The sequence below is a fragment of the Phyllobates terribilis genome, unplaced genomic scaffold (genome assembly GCF_046119375.1).
Source record: "Phyllobates terribilis strain yellow unplaced genomic scaffold, ASM4611937v1 Scaffold_693__1_contigs__length_808095, whole genome shotgun sequence".
Classification (NCBI taxonomy): Eukaryota; Metazoa; Chordata; class Amphibia; order Anura; family Dendrobatidae; genus Phyllobates; species Phyllobates terribilis.
In genome coordinates, this window is record NW_027363453.1 from 753802 (window position 1) to 773692 (window position 19891).

General features: G+C 45.6%; 13 non-coding genes across 13 annotated transcripts; all 13 read right to left on the bottom strand.

Moving 5' to 3' along the window:
• Positions 1 to 3386: 3386 nt before the first annotated feature.
• LOC141236202 (U2 spliceosomal RNA) lies at positions 3387 to 3577 on the bottom strand. Its single transcript, XR_012301896.1, has one exon. It is a non-coding gene; the product is annotated as a U2 spliceosomal RNA (small nuclear RNA).
• Positions 3578 to 4692: 1115 nt separating this feature from the next.
• On the bottom strand, positions 4693 to 4883 carry LOC141236204 (U2 spliceosomal RNA). Its single transcript, XR_012301898.1, has one exon. It is a non-coding gene; the product is annotated as a U2 spliceosomal RNA (small nuclear RNA).
• Positions 4884 to 5998: 1115 nt separating this feature from the next.
• Positions 5999 to 6189, bottom strand: LOC141236275 (U2 spliceosomal RNA). The gene has a single exon (XR_012301966.1). It is a non-coding gene; the product is annotated as a U2 spliceosomal RNA (small nuclear RNA).
• A 1115-nt stretch (positions 6190 to 7304) lies between these two features.
• On the bottom strand, positions 7305 to 7495 carry LOC141236205 (U2 spliceosomal RNA). The gene has a single exon (XR_012301899.1). It is a non-coding gene; the product is annotated as a U2 spliceosomal RNA (small nuclear RNA).
• Positions 7496 to 8610: 1115 nt separating this feature from the next.
• LOC141236206 (U2 spliceosomal RNA) lies at positions 8611 to 8801 on the bottom strand. Its single transcript, XR_012301900.1, has one exon. It is a non-coding gene; the product is annotated as a U2 spliceosomal RNA (small nuclear RNA).
• A 1115-nt stretch (positions 8802 to 9916) lies between these two features.
• Positions 9917 to 10107, bottom strand: LOC141236207 (U2 spliceosomal RNA). The gene has a single exon (XR_012301901.1). It is a non-coding gene; the product is annotated as a U2 spliceosomal RNA (small nuclear RNA).
• Positions 10108 to 11222: 1115 nt separating this feature from the next.
• On the bottom strand, positions 11223 to 11413 carry LOC141236208 (U2 spliceosomal RNA). The gene has a single exon (XR_012301902.1). It is a non-coding gene; the product is annotated as a U2 spliceosomal RNA (small nuclear RNA).
• A 1115-nt stretch (positions 11414 to 12528) lies between these two features.
• LOC141236210 (U2 spliceosomal RNA) lies at positions 12529 to 12719 on the bottom strand. The gene has a single exon (XR_012301904.1). It is a non-coding gene; the product is annotated as a U2 spliceosomal RNA (small nuclear RNA).
• Positions 12720 to 13834: 1115 nt separating this feature from the next.
• On the bottom strand, positions 13835 to 14025 carry LOC141236211 (U2 spliceosomal RNA). Its single transcript, XR_012301905.1, has one exon. It is a non-coding gene; the product is annotated as a U2 spliceosomal RNA (small nuclear RNA).
• A 1115-nt stretch (positions 14026 to 15140) lies between these two features.
• LOC141235882 (U2 spliceosomal RNA) lies at positions 15141 to 15331 on the bottom strand. The gene has a single exon (XR_012301585.1). It is a non-coding gene; the product is annotated as a U2 spliceosomal RNA (small nuclear RNA).
• Positions 15332 to 16446: 1115 nt separating this feature from the next.
• Positions 16447 to 16637, bottom strand: LOC141236212 (U2 spliceosomal RNA). The gene has a single exon (XR_012301906.1). It is a non-coding gene; the product is annotated as a U2 spliceosomal RNA (small nuclear RNA).
• A 1118-nt stretch (positions 16638 to 17755) lies between these two features.
• On the bottom strand, positions 17756 to 17946 carry LOC141236213 (U2 spliceosomal RNA). Its single transcript, XR_012301907.1, has one exon. It is a non-coding gene; the product is annotated as a U2 spliceosomal RNA (small nuclear RNA).
• A 1115-nt stretch (positions 17947 to 19061) lies between these two features.
• On the bottom strand, positions 19062 to 19252 carry LOC141236214 (U2 spliceosomal RNA). Its single transcript, XR_012301908.1, has one exon. It is a non-coding gene; the product is annotated as a U2 spliceosomal RNA (small nuclear RNA).
• Positions 19253 to 19891: the final 639 nt, after the last annotated feature.

The following is a 19891-nucleotide window of genomic DNA, read 5'->3' on the forward strand; positions in this document are numbered from 1 at the left end:
GGATCATTACTACGGATCTCTTTCCAGGAGTCTCTAAGAAAAAAATCAGTTAACAAATCCTTTAGTTGTTTCTCTGTTTTGTCTTTTTTAGGAACGGTGGAACTCCCGCTTCTCCCTTCACCAGGCAAGACACAATTGAAATCCCCACAGAACATCAGAGGCGATGAACCAGGTAGGTAATATTGCACATCTTCAAACAACTGATGTCTCTCTTCCTTCACCGGAGAAGCATAAATGTTCAAAAGTCTAAAGTCCACACCTTTAAAACTAATATTTAAGAAAAGAGCACGTCCAGAAGAAATGTCCACAAAAGAGTTGATTTTAAAGTCATGCGACCTAAACAGCACTCCAATGCCAGAGGAACGATTTTCATTATCTCCGGACCAGATAGAGGGCCCATGAGGCCAATCTTTTCTTAAATCTGCATAATTCATATCAAAGTCAATGTTACATTCTTGCAAACAAAAGACATCACAGTCCACTGTTGACAGGTAGGAAAACAAAGCAGCCCTTCTTGTAGAGCCCCTTATACTCCTCACATTGAGCGAGGCTACTTTAATTGATGAGGTCATGATAGGTTAGTTCAGGTCACACTACTGTCAGAATCAGACATAAAGCCCACCGATGTTAACGGGCTCTGCACTTCTGAGTCCGAAAAAGAAATGTTTATAGGGTCTGAAGGCCTTGGCTCCTCAGGAGGGGCAGCGGGAGCCATTGGCTTGTATTGCAGAAGACTTGGTTTTAATGGACACTTCTTGGAAGTCTCCCTGGCCACATTCTCATCAGACCTATCATCTGTTTTCCTTTTCCTACGAGTTTCCAGCTCCATTGCTTCTTCCTCCGAGCTAAATGTCCCGATTTCAGCAGAGGGACTCCCCTCCACCACCATATCACCCGGATCAGAATCAGCAGCCCAGTCCTTAGATGAAGCTTCCCTCCTCTCAGGACGGACAGGTTTCTCAGCTGGAGGTTTCTGCATAGACGTGGGCTTATGCGCAGCAGGAATAGGAGAACTGGCAGGTTTTCCCTGTGCAGCAGGCACTGAAGTGCTTGTGGACCCGCCTACAGGGGGTTGTGTTCGCACAGTAGATACAGGAGCACCGGTGGGACCCCCCTTAGCAGCAGGAGCAGGAGGGTTGGTTGGCTTCCTCTGTGCAGCAGGTGCAGACGTACCACCTGATGTACTAGCAGGCTTGGTCTGTGGAGCAGGTACTGGAGAGCTAGAAGACTGCCCCCGCGCTGTAGACGCACCCGCAGGAGCAGGAACAGCAGAGGGTTGCCTCTGCCCCCCGGGAGCAGATGGAGGCACACGGGCAGGTTGCTTTGCCAGCGTTTCAGCATAGGTTTCCGCCTTTTTCTTCAAAGGACACTCCCGGAAGGAGTGACCTGGGACCCGGCAGATGTTGCACACCATCTCATTGGTACAGTCCATTGTGGCATGTCCATGCTTGTAGCACTTCTTACAGATTGCCACCTCCTCCTTGCAGTTCTCATAAGTGTGACCGAAACACATGCATTTCCGGCAGAAGAGGGGCATGTCCGGGTAGAAGAGGCGCCCCCGCTCCCTACCGATCAGGAAACTTGACGGAGGATGACGCTGACCACCAATGCCATTTGGATCTTCACAAAATTTAACAAAAAATTTATGCTTTCCCGTCCAGAGGTTTTCCTCATTCATGACCTTGTGGGAATACCGCAGTTCTGGGAAATAGTTTTGAAGAAAGCAAATAATATTAACTAAGGGAACATGAGGGTTGCTCATCTGAACCACGAGCGGCTTCTCTCCACCGGAGTAAAGGATGACAAAGGTGAGTCCTTTAAGATCCTCATCTGAAAGGTGCAGGTGAATCTGGCGGAAGAGGTTCTGGCACGCATACTCCGACTCCAGAGTCAAAGTGAAGGAACCGGGGCGATCTTGAAGGGCCAGGATGTCTTCCCTCTTTACTCCTAGGATCTCCAGCAGCACTCTCCTCACGAAAAACTTCAAGGTCAACTTCTCCTTGGATGCATCGTCCACTTCGATCTTGAAAGAGTTCTTGATGCGAAGGTCACCAGCTCTGGCATAGCGCACTGCGGCCGCTACTGCTGATGCCATCTTCAAAAGGTAGATAGGGTCGATCGCCTTCTTGGTTTCTTTGCGTATCTGCCCCCTAAAGCAGCATGAGGCTTAAGACGGCTTTTACACCGCCGATGCCTCAAGGCCAAGGGCACGATTGGCTTAGAATCCTTCTGGCAAGATGTGGTATCTTAGCCAAAAGGCCGAGAAGCGATAACCAGAATTGGTTTCAAACTACGGAGCCACCCAAGGATCCTGAAAAGTCCATTTGTGGAGATGAGCTCCTGGACTCCCGTTAAGAAGACATGTTGTCAACCTCTAGATCCCTTACATGCCTGCACTTTTCGGCTTGCTGCTGCTGCAATCCACGCGTTTTAGATCTGCATAACTCCACCTCTTTAAACACAGCACCTTCACCCCCTGCTGTTCCCACCCGCCTCAACACCGTTGGAAGGGAGGAGAACCAATTAAGGCGGGGGGTGGGGTGGAACGAGCAGCTGTCTACCCTTAGCAGGAGGGCTCCTGATTACATACCTCTCCTGCTGCTGCTGCTGCTGGCTGTCCAGCAGCAGACTGAAGGTGGCTGCTGCTGTGCACAGGTATATAAAGGCTCAGAGCCTATTATGACACGCGCAGCCAGCGTTCCATTGCCACATTCCATCTACTGCAGGCAGGATACCTGGCTGGCTGAATGTCGCTGAGAAGCTCACAGAGACCGCCATAAGCAACAGTTTAACAGAATGCCACAGACTAATCAACCAAACTTTTTGGGTTGGGTTCTCTTTTATAGTCTGCAGGCATTAAATGAAAGAAGTCAGTGTTCCAGCAGAAGGAGACAACGTTTCAGAAAAGGCATTGTAGCAAACCAAAAAAGAAATTTTAAGCGCAGCAGAGTAACCAGCGCACATACCTGTTAGCTCAGGTGAGTTTAAAAGGCTGCTGTTGATAACAAGGGCATTTGCTAAATAGATGGTGTGTGTGCAACAATATACTGAAAGGTCAATTATATTGTGCAGCTTATCTCACCACCTGTAGTTATTTAGGTGAAAGCTCCAAAATGCTTGCCTAATATGTCTGTTTATCCAAAAGGAAGTAAAAAGGGAGAGCTAGAAAGATAGCATTGCATCACATTACATGGCAATGCAATGCACAGTTGCTGAAGTTGAACCAAAATGAGCTTGTAATCTGGCTTCTGCAACTTTGAACATGAAAAATCCAATGAGGAGAAGAAAAGCAAAGCCAAAGAGTCCATCCCAAAATCCGACAAACAAGCAAAATGAACAAAAAACATTGAATTCAATTCTTTCTGATTTTAGAAACTGCATTAAAGAAGGGGTGCACCGGTCCTGGAGATACTGCAATACCAGGTCAATGCGTGGAGTGGACAGAGCAAGCTCTTTTTCCATCTCCCTGTTCTAAAAATCCATTTAATATATGGTCCCCAGATAGGGGACGTATCAGATATTAAACTGATAAGAACAGATACTACACTTGATCTTAGCCAAAAGGCCGAGAAGCGATAACCAGAATTGGTTTCAAACTACGGAGCCACCCAAGGATCCTGAAAAGTCCATTTGTGGAGATGAGCTCCTGGACTCCCGTTAAGAAGACATGTTGTCAACCTCTAGATCCCTTACATGCCTGCACTTTTCGGCTTGCTGCTGCTGCAATCCACGCGTTTTAGATCTGCATAACTCCACCTCTTTAAACACAGCACCTTCACCCCCTGCTGTTCCCACCCGCCTCAACACCGTTGGAAGGGAGGAGAACCAATTAAGGCGGGGGGTGGGGTGGAACGAGCAGCTGTCTACCCTTAGCAGGAGGGCTCCTGATTACATACCTCTCCTGCTGCTGCTGCTGCTGGCTGTCCAGCAGCAGACTGAAGGTGGCTGCTGCTGTGCACAGGTATATAAAGGCTCAGAGCCTATTATGACACGCGCAGCCAGCGTTCCATTGCCACATTCCATCTACTGCAGGCAGGATACCTGGCTGGCTGAATGTCGCTGAGAAGCTCACAGAGACCGCCATAAGCAACAGTTTAACAGAATGCCACAGACTAATCAACCAAACTTTTTGGGTTGGGTTCTCTTTTATAGTCTGCAGGCATTAAATGAAAGAAGTCAGTGTTCCAGCAGAAGGAGACAACGTTTCAGAAAAGGCATTGTAGCAAACCAAAAAAGAAATTTTAAGCGCAGCAGAGTAACCAGCGCACATACCTGTTAGCTCAGGTGAGTTTAAAAGGCTGCTGTTGATAACAAGGGCATTTGCTAAATAGATGGTGTGTGTGCAACAATATACTGAAAGGTCAATTATATTGTGCAGCTTATCTCACCACCTGTAGTTATTTAGGTGAAAGCTCCAAAATGCTTGCCTAATATGTCTGTTTATCCAAAAGGAAGTAAAAAGGGAGAGCTAGAAAGATAGCATTGCATCACATTACATGGCAATGCAATGCACAGTTGCTGAAGTTGAACCAAAATGAGCTTGTAATCTGGCTTCTGCAACTTTGAACATGAAAAATCCAATGAGGAGAAGAAAAGCAAAGCCAAAGAGTCCATCCCAAAATCCGACAAACAAGCAAAATGAACAAAAAACATTGAATTCAATTCTTTCTGATTTTAGAAACTGCATTAAAGAAGGGGTGCACCGGTCCTGGAGATACTGCAATACCAGGTCAATGCGTGGAGTGGACAGAGCAAGCTCTTTTTCCATCTCCCTGTTCTAAAAATCCATTTAATATATGGTCCCCAGATAGGGGACGTATCAGATATTAAACTGATAAGAACAGATACTACACTTGATCTTAGCCAAAAGGCCGAGAAGCGATAACCAGAATTGGTTTCAAACTACGGAGCCACCCAAGGATCCTGAAAAGTCCATTTGTGGAGATGAGCTCCTGGACTCCCGTTAAGAAGACATGTTGTCAACCTCTAGATCCCTTACATGCCTGCACTTTTCGGCTTGCTGCTGCTGCAATCCACGCGTTTTAGATCTGCATAACTCCACCTCTTTAAACACAGCACCTTCACCCCCTGCTGTTCCCACCCGCCTCAACACCGTTGGAAGGGAGGAGAACCAATTAAGGCGGGGGGTGGGGTGGAACGAGCAGCTGTCTACCCTTAGCAGGAGGGCTCCTGATTACATACCTCTCCTGCTGCTGCTGCTGCTGGCTGTCCAGCAGCAGACTGAAGGTGGCTGCTGCTGTGCACAGGTATATAAAGGCTCAGAGCCTATTATGACACGCGCAGCCAGCGTTCCATTGCCACATTCCATCTACTGCAGGCAGGATACCTGGCTGGCTGAATGTCGCTGAGAAGCTCACAGAGACCGCCATAAGCAACAGTTTAACAGAATGCCACAGACTAATCAACCAAACTTTTTGGGTTGGGTTCTCTTTTATAGTCTGCAGGCATTAAATGAAAGAAGTCAGTGTTCCAGCAGAAGGAGACAACGTTTCAGAAAAGGCATTGTAGCAAACCAAAAAAGAAATTTTAAGCGCAGCAGAGTAACCAGCGCACATACCTGTTAGCTCAGGTGAGTTTAAAAGGCTGCTGTTGATAACAAGGGCATTTGCTAAATAGATGGTGTGTGTGCAACAATATACTGAAAGGTCAATTATATTGTGCAGCTTATCTCACCACCTGTAGTTATTTAGGTGAAAGCTCCAAAATGCTTGCCTAATATGTCTGTTTATCCAAAAGGAAGTAAAAAGGGAGAGCTAGAAAGATAGCATTGCATCACATTACATGGCAATGCAATGCACAGTTGCTGAAGTTGAACCAAAATGAGCTTGTAATCTGGCTTCTGCAACTTTGAACATGAAAAATCCAATGAGGAGAAGAAAAGCAAAGCCAAAGAGTCCATCCCAAAATCCGACAAACAAGCAAAATGAACAAAAAACATTGAATTCAATTCTTTCTGATTTTAGAAACTGCATTAAAGAAGGGGTGCACCGGTCCTGGAGATACTGCAATACCAGGTCAATGTGTGGAGTGGACAGAGCAAGCTCTTTTTCCATCTCCCTGTTCTAAAAATCCATTTAATATATGGTCCCCAGATAGGGGACGTATCAGATATTAAACTGATAAGAACAGATACTACACTTGATCTTAGCCAAAAGGCCGAGAAGCGATAACCAGAATTGGTTTCAAACTACGGAGCCACCCAAGGATCCTGAAAAGTCCATTTGTGGAGATGAGCTCCTGGACTCCCGTTAAGAAGACATGTTGTCAACCTCTAGATCCCTTACATGCCTGCACTTTTCGGCTTGCTGCTGCTGCAATCCACGCGTTTTAGATCTGCATAACTCCACCTCTTTAAACACAGCACCTTCACCCCCTGCTGTTCCCACCCGCCTCAACACCGTTGGAAGGGAGGAGAACCAATTAAGGCGGGGGGTGGGGTGGAACGAGCAGCTGTCTACCCTTAGCAGGAGGGCTCCTGATTACATACCTCTCCTGCTGCTGCTGCTGCTGGCTGTCCAGCAGCAGACTGAAGGTGGCTGCTGCTGTGCACAGGTATATAAAGGCTCAGAGCCTATTATGACACGCGCAGCCAGCGTTCCATTGCCACATTCCATCTACTGCAGGCAGGATACCTGGCTGGCTGAATGTCGCTGAGAAGCTCACAGAGACCGCCATAAGCAACAGTTTAACAGAATGCCACAGACTAATCAACCAAACTTTTTGGGTTGGGCTCTCTTTTATAGTCTGCAGGCATTAAATGAAAGAAGTCAGTGTTCCAGCAGAAGGAGACAACGTTTCAGAAAAGGCATTGTAGCAAACCAAAAAAGAAATTTTAAGCGCAGCAGAGTAACCAGCGCACATACCTGTTAGTTCAGGTGAGTTTAAAAGGCTGCTGTTGATAACAAGGGCATTTGCTAAATAGATGGTGTGTGTGCAACAATATACTGAAAGGTCAATTATATTGTGCAGCTTATCTCACCACCTGTAGTTATTTAGGTGAAAGCTCCAAAATGCTTGCCTAATATGTCTGTTTATCCAAAAGGAAGTAAAAAGGGAGAGCTAGAAAGATAGCATTGCATCACATTACATGGCAATGCAATGCACAGTTGCTGAAGTTGAACCAAAATGAGCTTGTAATCTGGCTTCTGCAACTTTGAACATGAAAAATCCAATGAGGAGAAGAAAAGCAAAGCCAAAGAGTCCATCCCAAAATCCGACAAACAAGCAAAATGAACAAAAAACATTGAATTCAATTCTTTCTGATTTTAGAAACTGCATTAAAGAAGGGGTGCACCGGTCCTGGAGATACTGCAATACCAGGTCAATGCGTGGAGTGGACAGAGCAAGCTCTTTTTCCATCTCCCTGTTCTAAAAATCCATTTAATATATGGTCCCCAGATAGGGGACGTATCAGATATTAAACTGATAAGAACAGATACTACACTTGATCTTAGCCAAAAGGCCGAGAAGCGATAACCAGAATTGGTTTCAAACTACGGAGCCACCCAAGGATCCTGAAAAGTCCATTTGTGGAGATGAGCTCCTGGACTCCCGTTAAGAAGACATGTTGTCAACCTCTAGATCCCTTACATGCCTGCACTTTTCGGCTTGCTGCTGCTGCAATCCACGCGTTTTAGATCTGCATAACTCCACCTCTTTAAACACAGCACCTTCACCCCCTGCTGTTCCCACCCGCCTCAACACCGTTGGAAGGGAGGAGAACCAATTAAGGCGGGGGGTGGGGTGGAACGAGCAGCTGTCTACCCTTAGCAGGAGGGCTCCTGATTACATACCTCTCCTGCTGCTGCTGCTGCTGGCTGTCCAGCAGCAGACTGAAGGTGGCTGCTGCTGTGCACAGGTATATAAAGGCTCAGAGCCTATTATGACACGCGCAGCCAGCGTTCCATTGCCACATTCCATCTACTGCAGGCAGGATACCTGGCTGGCTGAATGTCGCTGAGAAGCTCACAGAGACCGCCATAAGCAACAGTTTAACAGAATGCCACAGACTAATCAACCAAACTTTTTGGGTTGGGCTCTCTTTTATAGTCTGCAGGCATTAAATGAAAGAAGTCAGTGTTCCAGCAGAAGGAGACAACGTTTCAGAAAAGGCATTGTAGCAAACCAAAAAAGAAATTTTAAGCGCAGCAGAGTAACCAGCGCACATACCTGTTAGCTCAGGTGAGTTTAAAAGGCTGCTGTTGATAACAAGGGCATTTGCTAAATAGATGGTGTGTGTGCAACAATATACTGAAAGGTCAATTATATTGTGCAGCTTATCTCACCACCTGTAGTTATTTAGGTGAAAGCTCCAAAATGCTTGCCTAATATGTCTGTTTATCCAAAAGGAAGTAAAAAGGGAGAGCTAGAAAGATAGCATTGCATCACATTACATGGCAATGCAATGCACAGTTGCTGAAGTTGAACCAAAATGAGCTTGTAATCTGGCTTCTGCAACTTTGAACATGAAAAATCCAATGAGGAGAAGAAAAGCAAAGCCAAAGAGTCCATCCCAAAATCCGACAAACAAGCAAAATGAACAAAAAACATTGAATTCAATTCTTTCTGATTTTAGAAACTGCATTAAAGAAGGGGTGCACCGGTCCTGGAGATACTGCAATACCAGGTCAATGCGTGGAGTGGACAGAGCAAGCTCTTTTTCCATCTCCCTGTTCTAAAAATCCATTTAATATATGGTCCCCAGATAGGGGACGTATCAGATATTAAACTGATAAGAACAGATACTACACTTGATCTTAGCCAAAAGGCCGAGAAGCGATAACCAGAATTGGTTTCAAACTACGGAGCCACCCAAGGATCCTGAAAAGTCCATTTGTGGAGATGAGCTCCTGGACTCCCGTTAAGAAGACATGTTGTCAACCTCTAGATCCCTTACATGCCTGCACTTTTCGGCTTGCTGCTGCTGCAATCCACGCGTTTTAGATCTGCATAACTCCACCTCTTTAAACACAGCACCTTCACCCCCTGCTGTTCCCACCCGCCTCAACACCGTTGGAAGGGAGGAGAACCAATTAAGGTGGGGGGTGGGGTGGAACGAGCAGCTGTCTACCCTTAGCAGGAGGGCTCCTGATTACATACCTCTCCTGCTGCTGCTGCTGCTGGCTGTCCAGCAGCAGACTGAAGGTGGCTGCTGCTGTGCACAGGTATATAAAGGCTCAGAGCCTATTATGACACGCGCAGCCAGCGTTCCATTGCCACATTCCATCTACTGCAGGCAGGATACCTGGCTGGCTGAATGTCGCTGAGAAGCTCACAGAGACCGCCATAAGCAACAGTTTAACAGAATTCCACAGACTAATCAACCAAACTTTTTGGGTTGGGCTCTCTTTTATAGTCTGCAGGCATTAAATGAAAGAAGTCAGTGTTCCAGCAGAAGGAGACAACGTTTCAGAAAAGGCATTGTAGCAAACCAAAAAAGAAATTTTAAGCGCAGCAGAGTAACCAGCGCACATACCTGTTAGCTCAGGTGAGTTTAAAAGGCTGCTGTTGATAACAAGGGCATTTGCTAAATAGATGGTGTGTGTGCAACAATATACTGAAAGGTCAATTATATTGTGCAGCTTATCTCACCACCTGTAGTTATTTAGGTGAAAGCTCCAAAATGCTTGCCTAATATGTCTGTTTATCCAAAAGGAAGTAAAAAGGGAGAGCTAGAAAGATAGCATTGCATCACATTACATGGCAATGCAATGCACAGTTGCTGAAGTTGAACCAAAATGAGCTTGTAATCTGGCTTCTGCAACTTTGAACATGAAAAATCCAATGAGGAGAAGAAAAGCAAAGCCAAAGAGTCCATCCCAAAATCCGACAAACAAGCAAAATGAACAAAAAACATTGAATTCAATTCTTTCTGATTTTAGAAACTGCATTAAAGAAGGGGTGCACCGGTCCTGGAGATACTGCAATACCAGGTCAATGCGTGGAGTGGACAGAGCAAGCTCTTTTTCCATCTCCCTGTTCTAAAAATCCATTTAATATATGGTCCCCAGATAGGGGACGTATCAGATATTAAACTGATAAGAACAGATACTACACTTGATCTTAGCCAAAAGGCCGAGAAGCGATAACCAGAATTGGTTTCAAACTACGGAGCCACCCAAGGATCCTGAAAAGTCCATTTGTGGAGATGAGCTCCTGGACTCCCGTTAAGAAGACATGTTGTCAACCTCTAGATCCCTTACATGCCTGCACTTTTCGGCTTGCTGCTGCTGCAATCCACGCGTTTTAGATCTGCATAACTCCACCTCTTTAAACACAGCACCTTCACCCCCTGCTGTTCCCACCCGCCTCAACACCGTTGGAAGGGAGGAGAACCAATTAAGGCGGGGGGTGGGGTGGAACGAGCAGCTGTCTACCCTTAGCAGGAGGGCTCCTGATTACATACCTCTCCTGCTGCTGCTGCTGCTGGCTGTCCAGCAGCAGACTGAAGGTGGCTGCTGCTGTGCACAGGTATATAAAGGCTCAGAGCCTATTATGACACGCGCAGCCAGCGTTCCATTGCCACATTCCATCTACTGCAGGCAGGATACCTGGCTGGCTGAATGTCGCTGAGAAGCTCACAGAGACCGCCATAAGCAACAGTTTAACAGAATGCCACAGACTAATCAACCAAACTTTTTGGGTTGGGCTCTCTTTTATAGTCTGCAGGCATTAAATGAAAGAAGTCAGTGTTCCAGCAGAAGGAGACAACGTTTCAGAAAAGGCATTGTAGCAAACCAAAAAAGAAATTTTAAGCGCAGCAGAGTAACCAGCGCACATACCTGTTAGCTCAGGTGAGTTTAAAAGGCTGCTGTTGATAACAAGGGCATTTGCTAAATAGATGGTGTGTGTGCAACAATATACTGAAAGGTCAATTATATTGTGCAGCTTATCTCACCACCTGTAGTTATTTAGGTGAAAGCTCCAAAATGCTTGCCTAATATGTCTGTTTATCCAAAAGGAAGTAAAAAGGGAGAGCTAGAAAGATAGCATTGCATCACATTACATGGCAATGCAATGCACAGTTGCTGAAGTTGAACCAAAATGAGCTTGTAATCTGGCTTCTGCAACTTTGAACATGAAAAATCCAATGAGGAGAAGAAAAGCAAAGCCAAAGAGTCCATCCCAAAATCCGACAAACAAGCAAAATGAACAAAAAACATTGAATTCAATTCTTTCTGATTTTAGAAACTGCATTAAAGAAGGGGTGCACCGGTCCTGGAGATACTGCAATACCAGGTCAATGCGTGGAGTGGACAGAGCAAGCTCTTTTTCCATCTCCCTGTTCTAAAAATCCATTTAATATATGGTCCCCAGATAGGGGACGTATCAGATATTAAACTGATAAGAACAGATACTACACTTGATCTTAGCCAAAAGGCCGAGAAGCGATAACCAGAATTGGTTTCAAACTACGGAGCCACCCAAGGATCCTGAAAAGTCCATTTGTGGAGATGAGCTCCTGGACTCCCGTTAAGAAGACATGTTGTCAACCTCTAGATCCCTTACATGCCTGCACTTTTCGGCTTGCTGCTGCTGCAATCCACGCGTTTTAGATCTGCATAACTCCACCTCTTTAAACACAGCACCTTCACCCCCTGCTGTTCCCACCCGCCTCAACACCGTTGGAAGGGAGGAGAACCAATTAAGGCGGGGGGTGGGGTGGAACGAGCAGCTGTCTACCCTTAGCAGGAGGGCTCCTGATTACATACCTCTCCTGCTGCTGCTGCTGCTGGCTGTCCAGCAGCAGACTGAAGGTGGCTGCTGCTGTGCACAGGTATATAAAGGCTCAGAGCCTATTATGACACGCGCAGCCAGCGTTCCATTGCCACATTCCATCTACTGCAGGCAGGATACCTGGCTGGCTGAATGTCGCTGAGAAGCTCACAGAGACCGCCATAAGCAACAGTTTAACAGAATGCCACAGACTAATCAACCAAACTTTTTGGGTTGGGTTCTCTTTTATAGTCTGCAGGCATTAAATGAAAGAAGTCAGTGTTCCAGCAGAAGGAGACAACGTTTCAGAAAAGGCATTGTAGCAAACCAAAAAAGAAATTTTAAGCGCAGCAGAGTAACCAGCGCACATACCTGTTAGCTCAGGTGAGTTTAAAAGGCTGCTGTTGATAACAAGGGCATTTGCTAAATAGATGGTGTGTGTGCAACAATATACTGAAAGGTCAATTATATTGTGCAGCTTATCTCACCACCTGTAGTTATTTAGGTGAAAGCTCCAAAATGCTTGCCTAATATGTCTGTTTATCCAAAAGGAAGTAAAAAGGGAGAGCTAGAAAGATAGCATTGCATCACATTACATGGCAATGCAATGCACAGTTGCTGAAGTTGAACCAAAATGAGCTTGTAATCTGGCTTCTGCAACTTTGAACATGAAAAATCCAATGAGGAGAAGAAAAGCAAAGCCAAAGAGTCCATCCCAAAATCCGACAAACAAGCAAAATGAACAAAAAACATTGAATTCAATTCTTTCTGATTTTAGAAACTGCATTAAAGAAGGGGTGCACCGGTCCTGGAGATACTGCAATACCAGGTCAATGCGTGGAGTGGACAGAGCAAGCTCTTTTTCCATCTCCCTGTTCTAAAAATCCATTTAATATATGGTCCCCAGATAGGGGACGTATCAGATATTAAACTGATAAGAACAGATACTACACTTGATCTTAGCCAAAAGGCCGAGAAGCGATAACCAGAATTGGTTTCAAACTACGGAGCCACCCAAGGATCCTGAAAAGTCCATTTGTGGAGATGAGCTCCTGGACTCCCGTTAAGAAGACATGTTGTCAACCTCTAGATCCCTTACATGCCTGCACTTTTCGGCTTGCTGCTGCTGCAATCCACGCGTTTTAGATCTGCATAACTCCACCTCTTTAAACACAGCACCTTCACCCCCTGCTGTTCCCACCCGCCTCAACACCGTTGGAAGGGAGGAGAACCAATTAAGGCGGGGGGTGGGGTGGAACGAGCAGCTGTCTACCCTTAGCAGGAGGGCTCCTGATTACATACCTCTCCTGCTGCTGCTGCTGCTGGCTGTCCAGCAGCAGACTGAAGGTGGCTGCTGCTGTGCACAGGTATATAAAGGCTCAGAGCCTATTATGACACGCGCAGCCAGCGTTCCATTGCCACATTCCATCTACTGCAGGCAGGATACCTGGCTGGCTGAATGTCGCTGAGAAGCTCACAGAGACCGCCATAAGCAACAGTTTAACAGAATGCCACAGACTAATCAACCAAACTTTTTGGGTTGGGTTCTCTTTTATAGTCTGCAGGCATTAAATGAAAGAAGTCAGTGTTCCAGCAGAAGGAGACAACGTTTCAGAAAAGGCATTGTAGCAAACCAAAAAAGAAATTTTAAGCGCAGCAGAGTAACCAGCGCACATACCTGTTAGCTCAGGTGAGTTTAAAAGGCTGCTGTTGATAACAAGGGCATTTGCTAAATAGATGGTGTGTGTGCAACAATATACTGAAAGGTCAATTATATTGTGCAGCTTATCTCACCACCTGTAGTTATTTAGGTGAAAGCTCCAAAATGCTTGCCTAATATGTCTGTTTATCCAAAAGGAAGTAAAAAGGGAGAGCTAGAAAGATAGCATTGCGTCACATTACATGGCAATGCAATGCACAGTTGCTGAAGTTGAACCAAAATGAGCTTGTAATCTGGCTTCTGCAACTTTGAACATGAAAAATCCAATGAGGAGAAGAAAAGCAAAGCCAAAGAGTCCATCCCAAAATCCGACAAACAAGCAAAATGAACAAAAAACATTGAATTCAATTCTTTCTGATTTTAGAAACTGCATTAAAGAAGGGGTGCACCGGTCCTGGAGATACTGCAATACCAGGTCAATGCGTGGAGTGGACAGAGCAAGCTCTTTTTCCATCTCCCTGTTCTAAAAATCCATTTAATATATGGTCCCCAGATAGGGGACGTATCAGATATTAAACTGATAAGAACAGATACTACACTTGATCTTAGCCAAAAGGCCGAGAAGCGATAACCAGAATTGGTTTCAAACTACGGAGCCACCCAAGGATCCTGAAAAGTCCATTTGTGGAGATGAGCTCCTGGACTCCCGTTAAGAAGACATGTTGTCAACCTCTAGATCCCTTACATGCCTGCACTTTTCGGCTTGCTGCTGCTGCAATCCACGCGTTTTAGATCTGCATAACTCCACCTCTTTAAACACAGCACCTTCACCCCCTGCTGTTCCCACCCGCCTCAACACCGTTGGAAGGGAGGAGAACCAATTAAGGCGGGGGGTGGGGTGGAACGAGCAGCTGTCTACCCTTAGCAGGAGGGCTCCTGATTACATACCTCTCCTGCTGCTGCTGCTGCTGGCTGTCCAGCAGCAGACTGAAGGTGGCTGCTGCTGTGCACAGGTATATAAAGGCTCAGAGCCTATTATGACACGCGCAGCCAGCGTTCCATTGCCACATTCCATCTACTGCAGGCAGGATACCTGGCTGGCTGAATGTCGCTGAGAAGCTCACAGAGACCGCCATAAGCAACAGTTTAACAGAATGCCACAGACTAATCAACCAAACTTTTTGGGTTGGGTTCTCTTTTATAGTCTGCAGGCATTAAATGAAAGAAGTCAGTGTTCCAGCAGAAGGAGACAACGTTTCAGAAAAGGCATTGTAGCAAACCAAAAAAGAAATTTTAAGCGCAGCAGAGTAACCAGCGCACATACCTGTTAGCTCAGGTGAGTTTAAAAGGCTGCTGTTGATAACAAGGGCATTTGCTAAATAGATGGTGTGTGTGCAACAATATACTGAAAGGTCAATTATATTGTGCAGCTTATCTCACCACCTGTAGTTATTTAGGTGAAAGCTCCAAAATGCTTGCCTAATATGTCTGTTTATCCAAAAGGAAGTAAAAAGGGAGAGCTAGAAAGATAGCATTGCATCACATTACATGGCAATGCAATGCACAGTTGCTGAAGTTGAACCAAAATGAGCTTGTAATCTGGCTTCTGCAACTTTGAACATGAAAAATCCAATGAGGAGAAGAAAAGCAAAGCCAAAGAGTCCATCCCAAAATCCGACAAACAAGCAAAATGAACAAAAAACATTGAATTCAATTCTTTCTGATTTTAGAAACTGCATTAAAGAAGGGGTGCACCGGTCCTGGAGATACTGCAATACCAGGTCAATGCGTGGAGTGGACAGAGCAAGCTCTTTTTCCATCTCCCTGTTCTAAAAATCCATTTAATATATGGTCCCCAGATAGGGGACGTATCAGATATTAAACTGATAAGAACAGATACTACACTTGATCTTAGCCAAAAGGCCGAGAAGCTATAACCAGAATTGGTTTCAAACTACGGAGCCACCCAAGGATCCTGAAAAGTCCATTTGTGGAGATGAGCTCCTGGACTCCCGTTAAGAAGACATGTTGTCAACCTCTAGATCCCTTACATGCCTGCACTTTTCGGCTTGCTGCTGCTGCAATCCACGCGTTTTAGATCTGCATAACTCCACCTCTTTAAACACAGCACCTTCACCCCCTGCTGTTCCCACCCGCCTCAACACCGTTGGAAGGGAGGAGAACCAATTAAGGCGGGGGGTGGGGTGGAACGAGCAGCTGTCTACCCTTAGCAGGAGGGCTCCTGATTACATACCTCTCCTGCTGCTGCTGCTGCTGGCTGTCCAGCAGCAGACTGAAGGTGGCTGCTGCTGTGCACAGGTATATAAAGGCTCAGAGCCTATTATGACACGCGCAGCCAGCGTTCCATTGCCATATTCCATCTACTGCAGGCAGGATACCTGGCTGGCTGAATGTCGCTGAGAAGCTCACAGAGACCGCCATAAGCAACAGTTTAACAGAATGCCACAGACTAATCAACCAAACTTTTTGGGTTGGGTTCTCTTTTATAGTCTGCAGGCATTAAATGAAAGAAGTCAGTGTTCCAGCAGAAGGAGACAACGTTTCAGAAAAGGCATTGTAGCAAACCAAAAAAGAAATTTTAAGCGCAGCAGAGTAACCAGCGCACATACCTGTTAGCTCAGGTGAGTTTAAAAGGCTGCTGTTGATAACAAGGGCATTTGCTAAATAGATGGTGTGTGTGCAACAATATACTGAAAGGTCAATTATATTGTGCAGCTTATCTCACCACCTGTAGTTATTTAGGTGAAAGCTCCAAAATGCTTGCCTAATATGTCTGTTTATCCAAAAGGAAGTAAAAAGGGAGAGCTAGAAAGATAGCATTGCATCACATTACATGGCAATGCAATGCACAGTTGCTGAAGTTGAACCAAAATGAGCTTGTAATCTGGCTTCTGCAACTTTGAACATGAAAAATCCAATGAGGAGAAGAAAAGCAAAGCCAAAGAGTCCATCCCAAAATCCGACAAACAAGCAAAATGAACAAAAAACATTGAATTCAATTCTTTCTGATTTTAGAAACTGCATTAAAGAAGGGGTGCACCGGTCCTGGAGATACTGCAATACCAGGTCAATGCGTGGAGTGGACAGAGCAAGCTCTTTTTCCATCTCCCTGTTCTAAAAATCCATTTAATATATGGTCCCCAGATAGGGGACGTATCAGATATTAAACTGATAAGAACAGATACTACACTTGATCTTAGCCAAAAGGCCGAGAAGCGATAACCAGAATTGGTTTCAAACTACGGAGCCACCCAAGGATCCTGAAAAGTCCATTTGTGGAGATGAGCTCCTGGACTCCCGTTAAGAAGACATGTTGTCAACCTCTAGATCCCTTACATGCCTGCACTTTTCGGCTTGCTGCTGCTGCAATCCACGCGTTTTAGATCTGCATAACTCCACCTCTTTAAACACAGCACCTTCACCCCCTGCTGTTCCCACCCGCCTCAACACCGTTGGAAGGGAGGAGAACCAATTAAGGCGGGGGGTGGGGTGGAACGAGCAGCTGTCTACCCTTAGCAGGAGGGCTCCTGATTACATACCTCTCCTGCTGCTGCTGCTGCTGCTGGCTGTCCAGCAGCAGACTGAAGGTGGCTGCTGCTGTGCACAGGTATATAAAGGCTCAGAGCCTATTATGACACGCGCAGCCAGCGTTCCATTGCCACATTCCATCTACTGCAGGCAGGATACCTGGCTGGCTGAATGTCGCTGAGAAGCTCACAGAGACCGCCATAAGCAACAGTTTAACAGAATGCCACAGACTAATCAACCAAACTTTTTGGGTTGGGTTCTCTTTTATAGTCTGCAGGCATTAAATGAAAGAAGTCAGTGTTCCAGCAGAAGGAGACAACGTTTCAGAAAAGGCATTGTAGCAAACCAAAAAAGAAATTTTAAGCGCAGCAGAGTAACCAGCGCACATACCTGTTAGCTCAGGTGAGTTTAAAAGGCTGCTGTTGATAACAAGGGCATTTGCTAAATAGATGGTGTGTGTGCAACAATATACTGAAAGGTCAATTATATTGTGCAGCTTATCTCACCACCTGTAGTTATTTAGGTGAAAGCTCCAAAATGCTTGCCTAATATGTCTGTTTATCCAAAAGGAAGTAAAAAGGGAGAGCTAGAAAGATAGCATTGCATCACATTACATGGCAATGCAATGCACAGTTGCTGAAGTTGAACCAAAATGAGCTTGTAATCTGGCTTCTGCAACTTTGAACATGAAAAATCCAATGAGGAGAAGAAAAGCAAAGCCAAAGAGTCCATCCCAAAATCCGACAAACAAGCAAAATGAACAAAAAACATTGAATTCAATTCTTTCTGATTTTAGAAACTGCATTAAAGAAGGGGTGCACCGGTCCTGGAGATACTGCAATACCAGGTCAATGCGTGGAGTGGACAGAGCAAGCTCTTTTTCCATCTCCCTGTTCTAAAAATCCATTTAATATATGGTCCCCAGATAGGGGACGTATCAGATATTAAACTGATAAGAACAGATACTACACTTGATCTTAGCCAAAAGGCCGAGAAGCGATAACCAGAATTGGTTTCAAACTACGGAGCCACCCAAGGATCCTGAAAAGTCCATTTGTGGAGATGAGCTCCTGGACTCCCGTTAAGAAGACATGTTGTCAACCTCTAGATCCCTTACATGCCTGCACTTTTCGGCTTGCTGCTGCTGCAATCCACGCGTTTTAGATCTGCATAACTCCACCTCTTTAAACACAGCACCTTCACCCCCTGCTGTTCCCACCCGCCTCAACACCGTTGGAAGGGAGGAGAACCAATTAAGGCGGGGGGTGGGGTGGAACGAGCAGCTGTCTACCCTTAGCAGGAGGGCTCCTGATTACATACCTCTCCTGCTGCTGCTGCTGCTGGCTGTCCAGCAGCAGACTGAAGGTGGCTGCTGCTGTGCACAGGTATATAAAGGCTCAGAGCCTATTATGACACGCGCAGCCAGCGTTCCATTGCCACATTCCATCTACTGCAGGCAGGATACCTGGCTGGCTGAATGTCGCTGAGAAGCTCACAGAGACCGCCATAAGCAACAGTTTAACAGAATGCCACAGACTAATCAACCAAACTTTTTGGGTTGGGTTCTCTTTTATAGTCTGCAGGCATTAAATGAAAGAAGTCAGTGTTCCAGCAGAAGGAGACAACGTTTCAGAAAAGGCATTGTAGCAAACCAAAAAAGAAATTTTAAGCGCAGCAGAGTAACCAGCGCACATACCTGTTAGCTCAGGTGAGTTTAAAAGGCTGCTGTTGATAACAAGGGCATTTGCTAAATAGATGGTGTGTGTGCAACAATATACTGAAAGGTCAATTATATTGTGCAGCTTATCTCACCACCTGTAGTTATTTAGGTGAAAGCTCCAAAATGCTTGCCTAATATGTCTGTTTATCCAAAAGGAAGTAAAAAGGGAGAGCTAGAAAGATAGCATTGCATCACATTACATGGCAATGCAATGCACAGTTGCTGAAGTTGAACCAAAATGAGCTTGTAATCTGGCTTCTGCAACTTTGAACATGAAAAATCCAATGAGGAGAAGAAAAGCAAAGCCAAAGAGTCCATCCCAAAATCCGACAAACAAGCAAAATGAACAAAAAACATTGAATTCAATTCTTTCTGATTTTAGAAACTGCATTAAAGAAGGGGTGCACCGGTCCTGGAGATACTGCAATACCAGGTCAATGCGTGGAGTGGACAGAGCAAGCTCTTTTTCCATCTCCCTGTTCTAAAAATCCATTTAATATATGGTCCCCAGATAGGGGACGTATCAGATATTAAACTGATAAGAACAGATACTACACTTGATCTTAGCCAAAAGGCCGAGAAGCGATAACCAGAATTGGTTTCAAACTACGGAGCCACCCAAGGATCCTGAAAAGTCCATTTGTGGAGATGAGCTCCTGGACTCCCGTTAAGAAGACATGTTGTCAACCTCTAGATCCCTTACATGCCTGCACTTTTCGGCTTGCTGCTGCTGCAATCCACGCGTTTTAGATCTGCATAACTCCACCTCTTTAAACACAGCACCTTCACCCCCTGCTGTTCCCACCCGCCTCAACACCGTTGGAAGGGAGGAGAACCAATTAAGGCGGGGGGTGGGGTGGAACGAGCAGCTGTCTACCCTTAGCAGGAGGGCTCCTGATTACATACCTCTCCTGCTGCTGCTGCTGCTGGCTGTCCAGCAGCAGACTGAAGGTGGCTGCTGCTGTGCACAGGTATATAAAGGCTCAGAGCCTATTATGACACGCGCAGCCAGCGTTCCATTGCCACATTCCATCTACTGCAGGCAGGATACCTGGCTGGCTGAATGTCGCTGAGAAGCTCACAGAGACCGCCATAAGCAACAGTTTAACAGAATGCCACAGACTAATCAACCAAACTTTTTGGGTTGGGTTCTCTTTTATAGTCTGCAGGCATTAAATGAAAGAAGTCAGTGTTCCAGCAGAAGGAGACAACGTTTCAGAAAAGGC